Raw genomic sequence first — 14,918 nt, 5'->3', positions numbered from 1 at the left:
CCACCCCCCAAATGTGATTCAGTTTTTTGGGGGGAAATGCAGATGGTCTCATCTACCTTGTCCATGTAACAGGAAGTAATTGGTACCACAATGCATTTGGGAGCTCGAGTTATTAATACCAATAGATACTAATCCAAAGTGACCCGAAAAACAAACAAACAACAACAACAACAAAAAACTGAAAAACAAAGCAATAAAGATGAATTTAAAGGGAAAAAATTCTGACTTTATAGTGGGGAGAAACCTGGCAGACTCCACTTGAACCTAATGACCAAGGTTAACATCCCCAGTAATATGCTGATGCTCTGAGCAGTAAGAAGGGCATACCACCTCTGGCAGTCTTTCCAAATATCCACGATTCCATTCTCGGCATGAGAAACTAGAGGCAAACTCAAATAAAGTGACATTCTACAAAATACCTGAGCAGCACACTTTAAAAGTGTCAAGGTCAAGCAAATAAAGACTTAGAAACTGTCAAAGATTAGAGGAGACTATGGAGACATGACAGCTAACCAATTGCAAAGTGGAATTCTGGTTTGGATCTTGGAACATGAAAAGGACATCAGTGGGAAAACTAAGGAAATCCGAATAAAATCTGTTGTTTAGTAAAAGAGTAATAAACTGCAAGTTATTTTTTCTTTTTGGTTTACTGTAAATAAAACTTTATTATTTATACTGCAAACTCCTTTTTTCTTGTATATCATAAAAATGCATTCTTTTAAAATGCACATTTCGGTGGTTACTAGTAGAGCCATAATGTTGTGTAAACATTGCTATTAGCTAATTCTATAACATTTCCATCAGCCTTCAACCTACCAAAATAAACAAACAACTCCTATACCCATCAGCAGTCTCTCCCCATTCCTTATCCTCTCCCGCTCCTGACAACCACTGATCTACTTTCTGCCTCTGCATACTCTGGACGTTTCCCAACTGATAGAAATCTGGGTTGTTTCTGCCCTTTGGTTATTAGAAATAATCCTGGCATGAACATATATTTGTGCGGACAAGAGTTATCCAGCTGTCCCAGTATCATTTGCTGAAAAGGATATTATTTCCCTCATTTAATTATCTTGGTAGCCTGGTCAAAAATTAACTGACCATAAACGTGAAGGTATATTTCTGCACTTTCAATTCCATTCCACTGATCTATATATCTATCCTTATGTCAACATGACACTGTCTTGATTCCTGTAGCTTTATAGTAAGCTTTGAAGTTGGAAAATGTGAATCCTCCAACTTTGTTCTCTTTCAAACCTGTTTTGGCTATTCTGAATCCCCTGAGTTTCTGTATACTTTTTAGAATCAGCCTATCAATTTTTAAAAAGAATCCAGCTGGGATTCTGATGGGGACAGCACTGAATCTGTACATCAATTTTGGGAATATTGCCATCTTAACAATATTAAGTCTTCCAAACAATCAACATGGATGTCTTTCCATTTATTAAGATCTTTAATTTCTTTCAACTGTGTTTTATAGGTGGCAGTGAACAAATCTTAAACAACTTTTGTTAAATTTACTATATTTTTTTTTTTTTTGCTTTTGTAAATGGGATTGTCGTAATTTCATTTTTGGATTGCTTATTGCTAGCTTATCGAACTATAATTGATTTTTGTATATTGATGTTGTAATCTGCAACCTTGCTGTACTTGTTTATTAGTTCTCATAGTTTTTTTTTTTAGAGAATCAAACAGGATTTTCTATATATAAGATCATGTCATTTATGAATAGAGATTTACCTTCTTCCTTTCCAATTTGGATGCCTCTTATAGTAGTTCTCTCCTTATTCCTGGGAGATACATTCCAAGACTCCCCATGGATGTACTGAACCCTACGTACATTATGTTTTTTTCTATAGATGCATACCTACAATAAAGTTTAATTTACAAATCAGGTACAATAAGAGACTAACAACTAACAAAACAGAACAATTATAACAATATACTGTAATACGAGCTATATAAATGTGGTCTCTCTCTGTAGCCAAGCTGGCTACTAAGTGACTAATGGATGGGTGGTGTACACTGTGAGGATACCCTGGACAAAGGGATGACTTATACCCCAAGCAAGACAGAGCAGGATGGAGGAGGACGGCAAGAAATGTCATCTCAATACTCAGAGTGGTACACAATTTAAAACTTACGAATTATTTCTGGTTTTTCCATTTAATATTTTTGGACTGCAGTTGATTGGGGAAAGAGAAACCACGGATAAGGGGAGACTACTGTATTTTATTTTCTTGTCTAACTGCCCTAGCTAGGCCCTCTAGCACAATGCTCAACAGAAATGGCACGGGGGACAGCCCTGTCTTGTCCCTATCGCAGGGGGAAGAGCATCCAGTCTTTCATGATTAAGTATGATGTTGGCTGTGGGTTGGTTTTTCACAGATGCCCTTTATCAGGTTGAGCAAGTTTTCTTTCCATTCCTAGTTTGTTGCCTATACTTCATTTCTTTCTTCTTTGTTTTTACAACTGAATAATATTCTACTATATGGTATAATAATAAATATATCTGGTCTTTGTCTCAAGTTCCTGGGCCAGAGCTCCTAAAACACTTGTAATATCCTGAGAGACAGGAATACCTTGTTATTCACAGTAAGAGCCCCTTTGAACACACAATCTCAGGACATAGCCGGTCACTAGAAAGACCACGTGGTTAGAGGGCTGGAACTTTCAGCCCTACATAGTAACCTCTGGAAGGGAAGAGACAGAGATTAAGCTCTATAAAAACTCTTGAACAGTAAAATATGATGAGCTTCTGGGTTAGTAAACACACTGAGGTGTTGGGAGTGTGGCACACCTGGAGATGGCATGAAAGGTCTGGGCACCCCCCACCCAATACCATGCCCTATTCATCTCTTCTATTTAACTATACCCTTTACTATAAACTGGTAAAGTGTCATCCTGGGCTCTGGGAGGCATTCTAGCAAATTACTGAACTTTAGAAAGGGGTCATGGGAACCCCTGATTTATAGTTATTTGACAGAAGTACAGGTGGTCCAACACTTACATTTGGCACCTGAAGTGGGGGGCTGTCTTGTGGGACTGAGACTTTCAGCTGTGAGGTGTACACAAACTCTAGGTAGAATTGTATTGAATTGCTGAACACCCAGTTGGTGTCTATGAGTATAAGAGAATTGGTTGTTGGTGTTGGAAAACACCTCAGAAATGAATGTACAACATTTTGTTTATACATTCATCAGTTGATAGACATTGGGTTGTTTCTACTTTTTGGTTACCATGAATAATTCTGTTATGAACATTTGTGTACAAGATTTTGTGTGGACAAATGTTCACAGTTTTCTTGGGTATATACCTAGGAGTGGAACTGTTGGGTCATATGGTAAATTTATATTTAACTTTTTGAGAAACTGCCAAATTCTTTTCCAAAGCTGCTATATACCATGCTACATTCCACCAGCAACATATAAGAGTTTCTTTCAATTTCTTCACACCCTCACCAACACCTGCTATTTCGATCTTTTTGATTATAGCCATCCTGGTGGGTGTGAAGTGGTATCTCATTGTGGTTTGATTTCCATTTCCCTAATGATTATATACAAGCTGTTTTAAATATTGTTATTTTAGAATTATTGCAAACATTTAGTTGGACACAACTTAAGGACAGCCTCAAATCACGGAAACCCTTACCAAAAACCACAAAAACACAAAGGCATAAGTCTATTCTTTCTGGGAGACTTTATAATAACAAAAGACTAGAAACAATCCAAATGTTTATTGAAGAAAACTGAATAAACTCTGGCACACTCAAACAATGAAATATCTTGCTTTAAAAAAAAAAAAAAAAGAATGAAAAACTTTCTAAATACTACTATCAAGTGACTTCCAGAACATATTAAATGAAAAAAAGCAAGGCAAACTATATAGTATACTACTGTTAATCTAAGTTAGAGGAGATATATTTTTTTGTTAATAGATAAACCATTAAAAAAAAAAACAGAAAATAGAATACAGAAGCTAAACTTATCTGAAAATTTGTTATTTTATAGATTTTGCATTGAGTATAAAATAAAATTTAAGTAGAAACAAAAGCAATCCCTAAAACTTAAATATAAAAGAAATGAACAAATGAACCTAATATGTATCTTTGTTGGTGGCATTACAAATCCAAAAACTACCCAAGGTCTTTAGAACATAGTCATTGGGCTATACATTTTTAGTGAAATATACCTTAAGGATATAAAGAACTGCAAAAACAAAATACCCAACTTAAACTGCTTATACTAATCACACTTAGTGGTAGCGTAGGTATTATCTATCATTCTGACACTTTTGTGTGTATACCATGACATAAGGCAAGTGCGTATTTATGTGATATCTTATAATTCCTGTTGTTTCTTTTCAGGCTAGAAAGACATAGCTGCAGATTTAAGAAAACCTGAGAGTCCTAAATTTGATTTAGAAGTAGTATTGCTTTAGAGAAAGAAAATACAAACAAAACGAAAACTCATTGCTCTGTATACTTAAAGGTCCTTGGGACAATAACCAACTAACTCAGTAGCAACTAAGATTCCTTATCCCGTGTTCTGAAATAATGTTTCCCATTAGAAAGCACTAAGTTAGATAACTGATACTAGGTCTGGGCATAAAATGTACAAAATGAGCTTGGAATATTTTGTCATACCCAATAACATGGACGCTATCAAAGATGATTAGGGTCATTGTCAAAAGCACTTGTGAATTTACGTGAAGTACTGACGAGATCAAACAATTTCAGTATCAATAAGAATAATGACTGCAACAAAATGAAATAACAGATGTTTTAATTCATGAGTCCCTAATAAAAAATATTAGTTTAGTCTATGGCCATGCCACACTGAACATGCCTGATCCCGTCTGATCTCAGAAACTAAGCAGGGTTGGGCCTGGTTAGTACTTAGATGGAAGACCACCTAGGAAGACCAAGTGCTGTACGCATAAAACAAAACAAAAAATACTAGTTTATTACTACTGAAACTAACTCATTTTGAAAATGAGTAAAAAAAAAAAATAGGCATTTAGCATTTATTCTGTGCTTTCTACAGGAATTAGGAACCAGACAGATGAAGAGCAGTCGATATTATACAAGCATTATAGCTAATAATAATTGAGGAAAAAGTGATAGAATTAAGCTGTCACTGCTATAGTCCAAATGCTTGTGTCCCCCCCCCACCCCAAATTCATGAGGGTGGAGCCCCAGTGACTGGGATTAGTATAGTTAAAAAACCAGTTGTCCATGAACCAGGAAGTGGCTTTCACCAGACACTGAATCTGTTCATGCTTTCATCGTCGGGTTCCGGCCTCCAGGACTGTAAGAAATGTGTGTTGTGTATAAGCAAGCCAGTCTGTGGTAACCTGTTACAGCAGCCTCTTTCTGAGAACAGAAGAGACTATTTTTAATTGAAGTAGTATGCCTATACCTTTTGCTAAAATTACTTTTTATGTTTAAAAGAATTTCCACAGAAAAGTCCACAAAAATCCATTCTAAAGAATCCTAACTATACCAATCATGTCTCCAATAAAACAGGTGTTTACCTAATACCAGATATATAAAAAAAAATTTCATTGTAATATACAAGGTTAACTATTTAAATATAAGAAAAGCTAAATGCAGGTCACAACCTTCATTAACTCCTGTTTCTCACAGGCTATTTAAAGTCCAGACAAAATGAAAGTCCTTCTTTTAGAAAACTGACAGGGCAAATGTCCAAAGGGAAAGTCATTTGTCTATAGTGGGAATGGTATATGCCTCGCAACATGATGGTCCCTCTTCCCACAACCATAGCAGACATCAGTAATCAATCATGGCAACTGTTTTCTTCTGAGCCCCCACAGAGCTTCAGAATCTTACTTTATCACAATATGATAACATGACCAGTGTTATTAGGTGTTAGGAAACCTATCTGCCACCCTTGTTTATGTCTTTTCTGCTCAGCTTCCATATCCTTGGAAAAGCATCATGATACAATGGAAGAAGCTCGGGGTTTGGAGTCAGAAAAGCTGGGTGTGAATCTGGATTCTGCCTCATATTTTTGGGCAAACTAGCAAACCTATTTAAACCTGTTTCTTCATCTGTGATAGGGGAATGAAACTATTCCCTATGATTAGAGATATACACTAACAACAACCATGGTGAGTGTCGACTAAATAACTACTATCATCACTCATTCCCAAGGCTTGTTGGAGAAACAGAGTACCGCGCCATTACCCAACCTCTGCCTGCAGGGTAGCAGAAGGTGCAGCAGAGCTAGGGCAAGGAGATGCTGGCTCACAAAGAAACAGTGAACTATTGCCACGAAGACCCTGTGAAGGAGTAAATGTGGAAGCCCACAGTGAATTGTGGCAATGTGTGAAGAATAGACAGGATGTTATAAGCCACACGATTCTTTAACCGAGGTAGAGATGATTGCCTCCGATCAAAAATTAAGAATGACTTGCTAAGAGTTAGTTGTAAGGGTATTTCTCTTCCCAACCAGGATTTGAATCTTTTGAGGACAGAGACCTTTCTCTTTCTCTCTGTATCCCTAGAACACCACTTTGCTAAGAGTATTCTTCACTGCTAGGCAGTTAAAGAAAAAGAAAAACAAAAAAAAAAAGCAAAGAAAGCAAGCCGGTTTCACTTAAGAATGAAGCAGAAGTTTGCTGAGTGCCATCCGCCCACTTGTGGACGAGGAAGCTGAGACTAACGGGATTACACAGCAGGACACGGCTGGGGTGGGATGCTTGAAGTCATGTGACTGAGGCTCACAGATGTGGAGGTCCCAAAAAATCCAAGACACATCTCTAGGAGAGGTGTCCTCATGATGGTACAAAAACATGGTGGCCTTGCTGGCCAATCAGTTTGGAAAATGCATTGTGGTTACAAAAGATGTTTACGTTAGGGGAAGCTCAGTGAAGGGTACATGGCACTCTTTATCTTTGCAGCTCTTCTATAAATCTAAATTTTATTTTCTTAAATGTGGTGCAGAAAGGCAGAAAGTGCTGTTTAAAAAACTGCTGCCTAAATGCCATGGAGGATGCTGGACTAAATGCTAAAATATCAAAGGGCACACTCATGGGAAAACTGGAATAAAGTGTAGAGTTTGATTAACAGTTTTGTCCCATTACTGAGCTCTTAATTTTGACAAATATTCCATGGTCATGTAAGATGTTAACTTTAGGATAAGCTGAAAAGTATATGGGAACTTTCTTCATAATTTTAGCAACTTTTCTGAAATTAATAATCTATTCAGATTATTCAATATAAAATTATTTAAAAATACCTATTTTTATAAAAAACAAAGAAGTGAAAAATAAAATAAATTTCTACATACCATTTTTGTAATTATATTTGTAATGCAATAAAGACAATTTTATTTTAAAATAAGGTTATTAACTTAATAAATCTTAAATCTTAGTTATCTTTTCAATATTCTATTTTACGAAATGGGAAGCGAGCGTAACGCACTTTTGCTGAGCGTGGTGGTCTCCAGGAAAGTGTGCAACTGAGCTGCAAGCTAAATAATCTGCTTTTTCCAGATAAACTATGGTATTCATACTTGGGTACTTGGCAGACATTTTCTCATTTCTGAAAAGCAAATGAAATAAATCTGTCACTTCAAGAACTGACAGTATTTGGAAAACTTGCATTTACCACCGTGAGCTGGACAGCTTCCTGGTACTTAAAAAGACCTTCTGATGAGACTGGCAATGATCTTAATGTATGTGACTTATTAATTAGTCAACATTAGTGCATCTATATAACCAAGTGAACTAGTATTTTCCAAATGACTAATACATGCTGTTACAAATCGTGCATATTGGTAAAAAAAAAATTATTCAAAGTGCAAGTGAGACCAAAGATTTTAATAGTACAAAAATGTGGTTTCAGATTCCACATTATGGCTCAACTTGAAAAAAAACTACCACTGTTCATATTTTGGATTAGTGTCCTAGAATGATTTCTTAAATTATCTAAAAATTATTAAATTACTCCTTTCCTTTGTTAACTACATATCTGCATGAGGCTGGATTTTTTTTCATATAATTCAACCAAAATGACCTATCAAACCAGACTGAATAGAGAAGCAGATCTGAGAATCCAGCTATCTTCTATTAAGCCAGACATTAAAAAGATAAAATCATAATACAACTCTCCTTGCTAATTTTTTTGGAAAATACTTATTTATATTATGTTAACATATAATGAGTTTATTATTCTAATTGGAAAATGAATTAATATTTTAAATTGTTCTCATTTTTTATATGATAAATGACAGTTATAACCCACTCAATAATTTTGAAGAGTACAAAGAGGTCCTGAGAACAAAAAATCTGAGAGCTGCTGATGTAGGGTAGTGCGCATACAAGCTCTTTCCTCCAACAGGAAAAAAACAAAGCCAAATTCTTATTACCAGGGAAAAATTCACACCACTGGCTCCAAAATAGCAAAGCTCTGCAGAGGTTGAGATGCTGTGAAGGGCATGAAGTGCTGATTTTTTAGTTAGTCTATTCACTGATTTTTTTTTTTTTTTTACTCCTGTGAAGACTTTTAAAGAGCAAAAAATAAGACAAAACAACAACAAAACCAGTTTTCATGCCTTGGTTCCCCAAACCATTAAGCCAGTCTCTCCTGAGACGCCAGGACTTCCGTGCAGCCTAGCAGCAGCTTCCCTGAGCATCACCACCTTTCCCTTGGATGGGAAAGTACTCCATGTTTTGGAGCAAGAAAACAAGAGTGTTCTGGTACTTTCTAGCACTGCCAGAAAGCAAGAATGCTTTTAAGTTTGTCAGAGTTAAAAAGTCAAAGGAGTCACCTTAAAGACAATGCTGTCATAATCTGATTATAACAATGTGAGCATCAAAAATAAAATAACTATGGTTAACGGAAACAAATTAATTTTGTAAAAGCAATTCAGAATTACAAATCGATGTTCAGAGGGTCTGAAGTGCGTTTGTGTCCTGGAAAGGAATAGCAGCCCTCTTCCTCCATCTCAGTAACACCCAATAGGAGCAAAAGACAAAGATGATGACAACAGATACGATGACCACTGCTCTGCAGCTGATTCGAATCCCCCTTTCTAGTTTTCTATTCACTGCAGAAATTAAGATAACTAGAAACTAGCTACTAATTTACTTCCAAACCAGACAGTAATGTTTTATAATAATTTTATTTATGATATATTTTATCTGTTAAGTTGTTTAAAGTGTTCAAAAGAATAAGCCATTAAATTTTAATGTTTAACATTTAAACAATAATTTCAATGGACAAATTAAATCGACTATTAAACAAATCAATGTTACAGATGTTAAAAAAATTGTATATATGACTTCTTTTTTTGAAAATGACAGTAAGATACAGCAGGTGACCGTTCACATGGTCTCTAGTAATATCCAACTTCTTGAGTATTAAGATGCACTTTTAGCTATCTTCAAACATGCCACATATTCTCCAATTCTTCCTATAACCATTCATTAACGCAACGATTATTTATGAAGTACCTTAAGAACAGTTTATTCTTAAACTATTCTAGGCGCTGCTGATATGAAGTAAGCTAAACGAAGCAGACTGGGTTCTCCACTGTCTTGGGGCTCATGGCCTCAGTATTAAAACATGGCCCTGTACACACTGATAATACCCGACTACCTAGTAACAAGAACTTTCATAAGTGAAATTCTGGGATTAAGTCACAGATTCAGGTCCCCATAAATCCCTCCCAGAAAGATACCATCATCGGTGTTACAAAGTTTTCTGCTTTGGCACAAGAAGAGCTTCAGCAAGAACTGTAAGTCTCATCTCAAAACAGAATGTTAAGTCAGATATTATAAAAAGTTAAAAAGGGATAATGATCTGAAAAGCTCAGAGAATGAAAAAACGTTTACAATACACAATAGAACTGCCAAGGCACCTGCCCCCTCCATGAATGCACTGTAGAAAATAACTGCACACATGGATATGTTCTCTACCCGTAAGGTTCCTTCTGATTTTCCCATGTCTGTTTCCTCTTTGCTTCCCCTGGTTTCCTTGCATTTGTTTTCAGAACCTTTGTTATTTCTTTGCTCTCTTCCTTCTCCTATTCTGCAGTGTGCAGCTATGGAATGGGCTGGAACTGAGGCCTAAGAAAAATAAGCAAAAGAGCCCATCTTGACCAATAATTCCCATATCTACAGGAAGTTATTTGTATAAGATGAAAAAACTCACAAAGGCCCAACTATTCAATGAAGTTATTCTTTCCCAGAAGAGGCGCTTTGGCTGCCATCAAACATTTGCTAGTTCCTACAGTGTATGAGCTACACGAACTAGGTGGTGACAGTCAGATGGGACAGCTCTGTGTCACTACTATCTTTTCCTGTTTCCCTTTGTCCGCTATACAGGATTCAAGGCAAAAATGTTTTTCATTCTAGAAAACAAGTCTCCAAAGAGACCAACGGTTTTGCCCATAATCTATGGTGCAGCATCCTACTTTGGGTAGAGAGGTAGGGCCAGGCTGCAGCTCTAGGAAAGCCGATCCCAACGAGTGTGCTGAAAAGACCAGTAAAGTGGAAAATAACACAGAGCGTAAAGCTCTTTTGAAGAGTCAACCTCTGGTCTCCCTTCCAAGGAAGGCAATCCTATGTTTTGGATTTTCCCGGACAGTCCCAACTTTTAAATTTTACTCCTTAATGTATAACTACATTTGACTTTAGCTCAAAAAAAAAAAAAAAAAGAAAAAAACCTATGGCACAATAATGAAGCCAATCTTAATCTACAACACAAGCTGTGAGCTGAAGTACTTTCTAGAAGAGTACTCTCTGCTTTCATTCCTACTTACAAGCAAACCTAAGCTGAAGATGTGTTTATAAGAGGGAAAACAATTACTTTACTATAAAACTGTAGTTCAGTGTGGGCCCTCCTACTGACTATAAACCTTCTTCTCCATGGGGTTATTTTATATAAAACAGACGTTAATTCTTTTTTAAACAATGATATTACATGGAACCAGAGGCAAGGGCAGGAGGCCACTGAGTAGACCTCAATGACTGCACAAGAACTCCAGCTGAGGTTCTGTTACTATGGCAGCGGCAGATCTTGTGGCAATGGAGCGTCTTGTTATCTGGTATAAGAAAACTATTGGCTCTGAAATCTAGCTGCTAAGACTACTGAAAGCACCATCAGTAGGAAAGAGACGAAATAGTTAACCAATTTCATCCACGCACAAAGAAGTGTTTGGTGTAATTCCTTTCACGTTGGTGCTAGAGTCAGGTTTGGTACAAAGCCAAATGAGGTCTTTTTTAAATGTTTACTTTATTTGGAGAACTACATAACAAATCAAAGAATAAGACAGAAAAGGCAGTCTTTCTAGGAAAGAAAGAAAGAAAGAAAAGAAAGAAAGAAAGAAAGAAAGAAAGAAAGAAAGAAAGAAAGAAAGAAAGAAAGAAAGAAAGAAAGAAAGAAAGAAAGAAAGAAAGAAAGAAAGAAAAGAAAGAAAGAAAAAGAGGGAGGAAAAATATTTCATGTGTGAAAGTCTAATTAAGCACATTTTATGGCCCTGTTTTGTGACACTCGTCTTCTAAACTGCTTATTAGTACTTGACTGTTCATCTAGTGCATGGGAACTAGAGCGAAGCTAGGACACTTTTTACCCACAGAAAATGGTGGTTGGGAGGGTTATCTGTCTTCTGGTGACTGTCCAGAACTGCTCAGCACTGACGGGTGGGAAATTGACATGTGTTCCCCACACTCATTCATTTAATAAATATTTGCTGACAAACTATTATGAACCAAATACGAGATTGAGAATACTGAACAAACAGACTTGATGCACGCCTTCAGAAGGGAGTTAAGAGTCTAGCAGGGAAGAAGAGAGGTGCAAAAATAAAATATATGTGAAAATCCATGTCATTACAGATTGAGGTAAGTGCTACAAAATAAAATAAGGGGCCTGACAGATGACAGTGGGAACCAAACTTGGATTGGAGAGGTGTCTCCTGAAGCTCTTCTCCCCTCTATTTAAATAATTTTTAAAAGTCTATTACTTTAAGCATCTTTTTCCCATAAGGAAGATAAGAGCTTTACTTAATAATTCAACTTTTATAATGGTAATTAATGCACAAGCACAAAATTCAAAAGAAAACAAGCCTCCCTTCTACTCTCCCCTATCTTCCAGCTACCAAATTCCCCCTCTCCTGAGACAAATACTATTATTTGTTGCTTGAATATCCTTCCAGAGACATACTAAACCTGCAGTTCTCAAAGTGTGGTCCAGGAACCCCAAAATCTCTTCAGGCAGTCAAAAAGGTTACAACTATTTTCATGAAAACGCTAAGACATTATTTGCCTTTTTTCTCGCATTCTCTCACAAGTGCACAGCAGTTTTCCAGAGGCTACGTGACAGGTGACGGCGTCATCACTCTGTTAGAGGAACGTGTGAAGCAGATATGAGAATCCAGCTATCTTCTGTTAAGACGATGTTAGAGATTTGTAAAAATGTAGAACAATGCTACCCTTCTCAGTACATTCTTCTTTTTTGAGGAAAATTTACTTATTTTTCACAAAAATGGTATTTATACTAACATGTAATAAATTTATTACTATTTGAAAATAAATGTTTTAAAGCTTAGTTTTAATTTCTAATATAGTAAATATCAATAGATATTAAAAGTTCTTTGGGGTCCTAATTTTTATGACTGTAAAGAAGTCCTAAGAGCAAATAGTTTGAGAACCACTAATCTAAGCATTTATAAATATATGTTAATTGTTCATTTTTTTTTTTTAGCATTTTATTTTATTATTAGTTTCGAGTATAATTGTTCATTTTTAACCCTACCAAACACGGTCATCTGTTGCGTTATTTTGGTGGATGTTTTAGAGTATGTTTTAAATAGACGGATAATGAGAAGGAACCCAAGTTACTTATTTTTGGCTACGATGTGTGTGGCTATGATGTGTTGTAGGTTATGTGGCCATTAACACAACACAAATTTCACCATGGTGACTGGTTGGTTGTTTTTCCACATTACCGTAAACATTTGATATATTAGTATGTGGAGTTACTCTAAGTCTAAAAAAGGTTACAAATCAAAAAGTAATTATAACACATATATGATATCTGAAGTTGAATAACAAGTTTAAATACATACTTGTGGTGGGAGAGTAAAGAGAAAAGCTATCTATTTTTAAATGGAATAACATGGTAATGGTGGAGTAGCTTTTATGAACTAACCCTCCCATAGTCAGAAACAATGTAACTCTAGACAAAATTTGAAAAACAAGTACTGAAGGCACAAGACAGCAACCAAACAAGGCAGAAATTGGAGTGGAATCAACGCTCGGAAGAAGGCAAATGACAGAGGGCTTTGCCTGTGGGCACACCCCAGTCCCTGGGGCATGCAGTGTCTAGAACTCAAGCAGAAAACTGTATCTTCATGGCTTGAGGAGACACAGCACTAAGGTTGGCTGTGGAAGCAGCTGAAAAGTGAGGGGGGAAATCCCAACTCAATAAGAAGATACGCAAGTCATTGCTCTTTTCAAACATAGGCTAAAAATAATTTTAAAACATTTCATCAAATATCTCTTCATATGGCTAGTAAACATATGAAAAGATACTCAACATCATCTCATTAAATACAACGGGGTACCACTGCGCATTCACTAGATTAAAAAGACTGACAATACTAGGTGTTGGTATTGCTTCTTATTTTTCCAGATCATTTTATAACTTCCTGTCAAAATATTAATGAGTGAGGACCAACGTTGTTATTTCACAAGGGGAAAAAGGGAACAGCAGCTAATTTTTATTGAGCTCTTCTTTGCCAGAAACTCTATGAACTATATTAACTTTATCTTATTTCATTCTCAAAACAGCTCTTTGAGGTAGGAATTATGATCCCCATTTTATAGATGAGAGTCATGCAAAACTGGGTTTGAACTAGGTGGGACTGGCTAAGTCAAAGCACATATAGTTATACTCTACCTACTTCCAAAGGAGTCAGCAGTAATAATCATGACAGTATCTGCTTCTTTCTACTATTAAATACAAGAGGTTCAAAATAATAGCTACAAAATGGGTGTTACTCTGAAGAGTGTGACATAGACCTAAGACTCACCAAATGAATAGAAAAAATGAACACAATCCAGTGGTAATAAAATTCAGGTATATATGGTTTTCTATCTGTTCGCAAATAACTCAACACTGGGTAGCATGAACACACCCACAATTTCAAGACTCCAGCCAGGCGTGCTGACTGGCCTCAATAAAAATGTCAACTTACTGCCAAAGGATCCAGATCAGTGGAACTTTCCAGTTCTCTAGGGAAGCAAGATAGAGTTGCCTGTAAAATTGTTCCAGATTCCAATCAGAACTAGAAATTTTAAAAGAACTCAGACTCTGAGCACCAAGTATCTTCTTCTTCCTTTTTTTTTTTTTTTTTTTTTTTTTTAGGTGAGGCAACCCTTGGTTGACCTCACAGATTACAGGGACCTTGTCAGCTTACGATCCTTTATTTTTTATTTTTATTTTTTATGCCTACAGTACTTGGTCTTCCTAGGTTGTCTCTCATCCAAGTACTAACCAGGCCTGACCTGGCTTAGCTTCCGAGATCAGAAAGAATTGGGCTTGTTCAGGGTGGCATGGCTGTAGACCTAAGTATCTTCTTCATAAAAGAAATCAACAGAAAATCTGAGAAGAGTTGCTTTAGTTGTGCCTCAATTCAGGGTTTAAGGTCTTGGAAGTCAGCTGACTTTGCAACTGCTTGCAAAGTTCACTCAACTATTCCTTCTAAGTTTTGCTTCATGGAAGAAAAATAAAACCATCATCTTTTAACACGAAGTTGTGCTAACTTTTCCTCCTGGCACTCTGTCTCACACATACTCCACACACGCACACAAAAAATGACTTCAAATAAATGACTCTTCGAATTCTAAATAAACCAGAATGCACGTGTCAGGGAGGGGGGAAATAA

The 14,918-nt window shown here is 36.4% G+C and overlaps 1 protein-coding gene and 1 pseudogene across 2 annotated transcripts in view; one reads left to right on the top strand and one right to left on the bottom strand.

The window, feature by feature from the left end:
- Nucleotides 1–14,918, bottom strand: part of CFDP1 (craniofacial development protein 1) — an 85,267-nt gene that overhangs the window by 31,327 nt on the left and 39,022 nt on the right. The gene's annotated exons all lie outside the window — the stretch shown is intronic.
- Nucleotides 4,820–4,938, top strand: LOC118611516 (annotated as a pseudogene).

The sequence above is a fragment of the Rousettus aegyptiacus genome, unplaced genomic scaffold, assembly GCF_014176215.1.
Source record: "Rousettus aegyptiacus isolate mRouAeg1 unplaced genomic scaffold, mRouAeg1.p scaffold_m13_p_14, whole genome shotgun sequence".
NCBI lineage: Eukaryota > Metazoa > Chordata > Mammalia > Chiroptera > Pteropodidae > Rousettus > Rousettus aegyptiacus.
The sequence above is the reverse complement of the archived record's forward strand: the minus strand, read 5'-3'. Positions and strand labels throughout refer to the sequence as shown.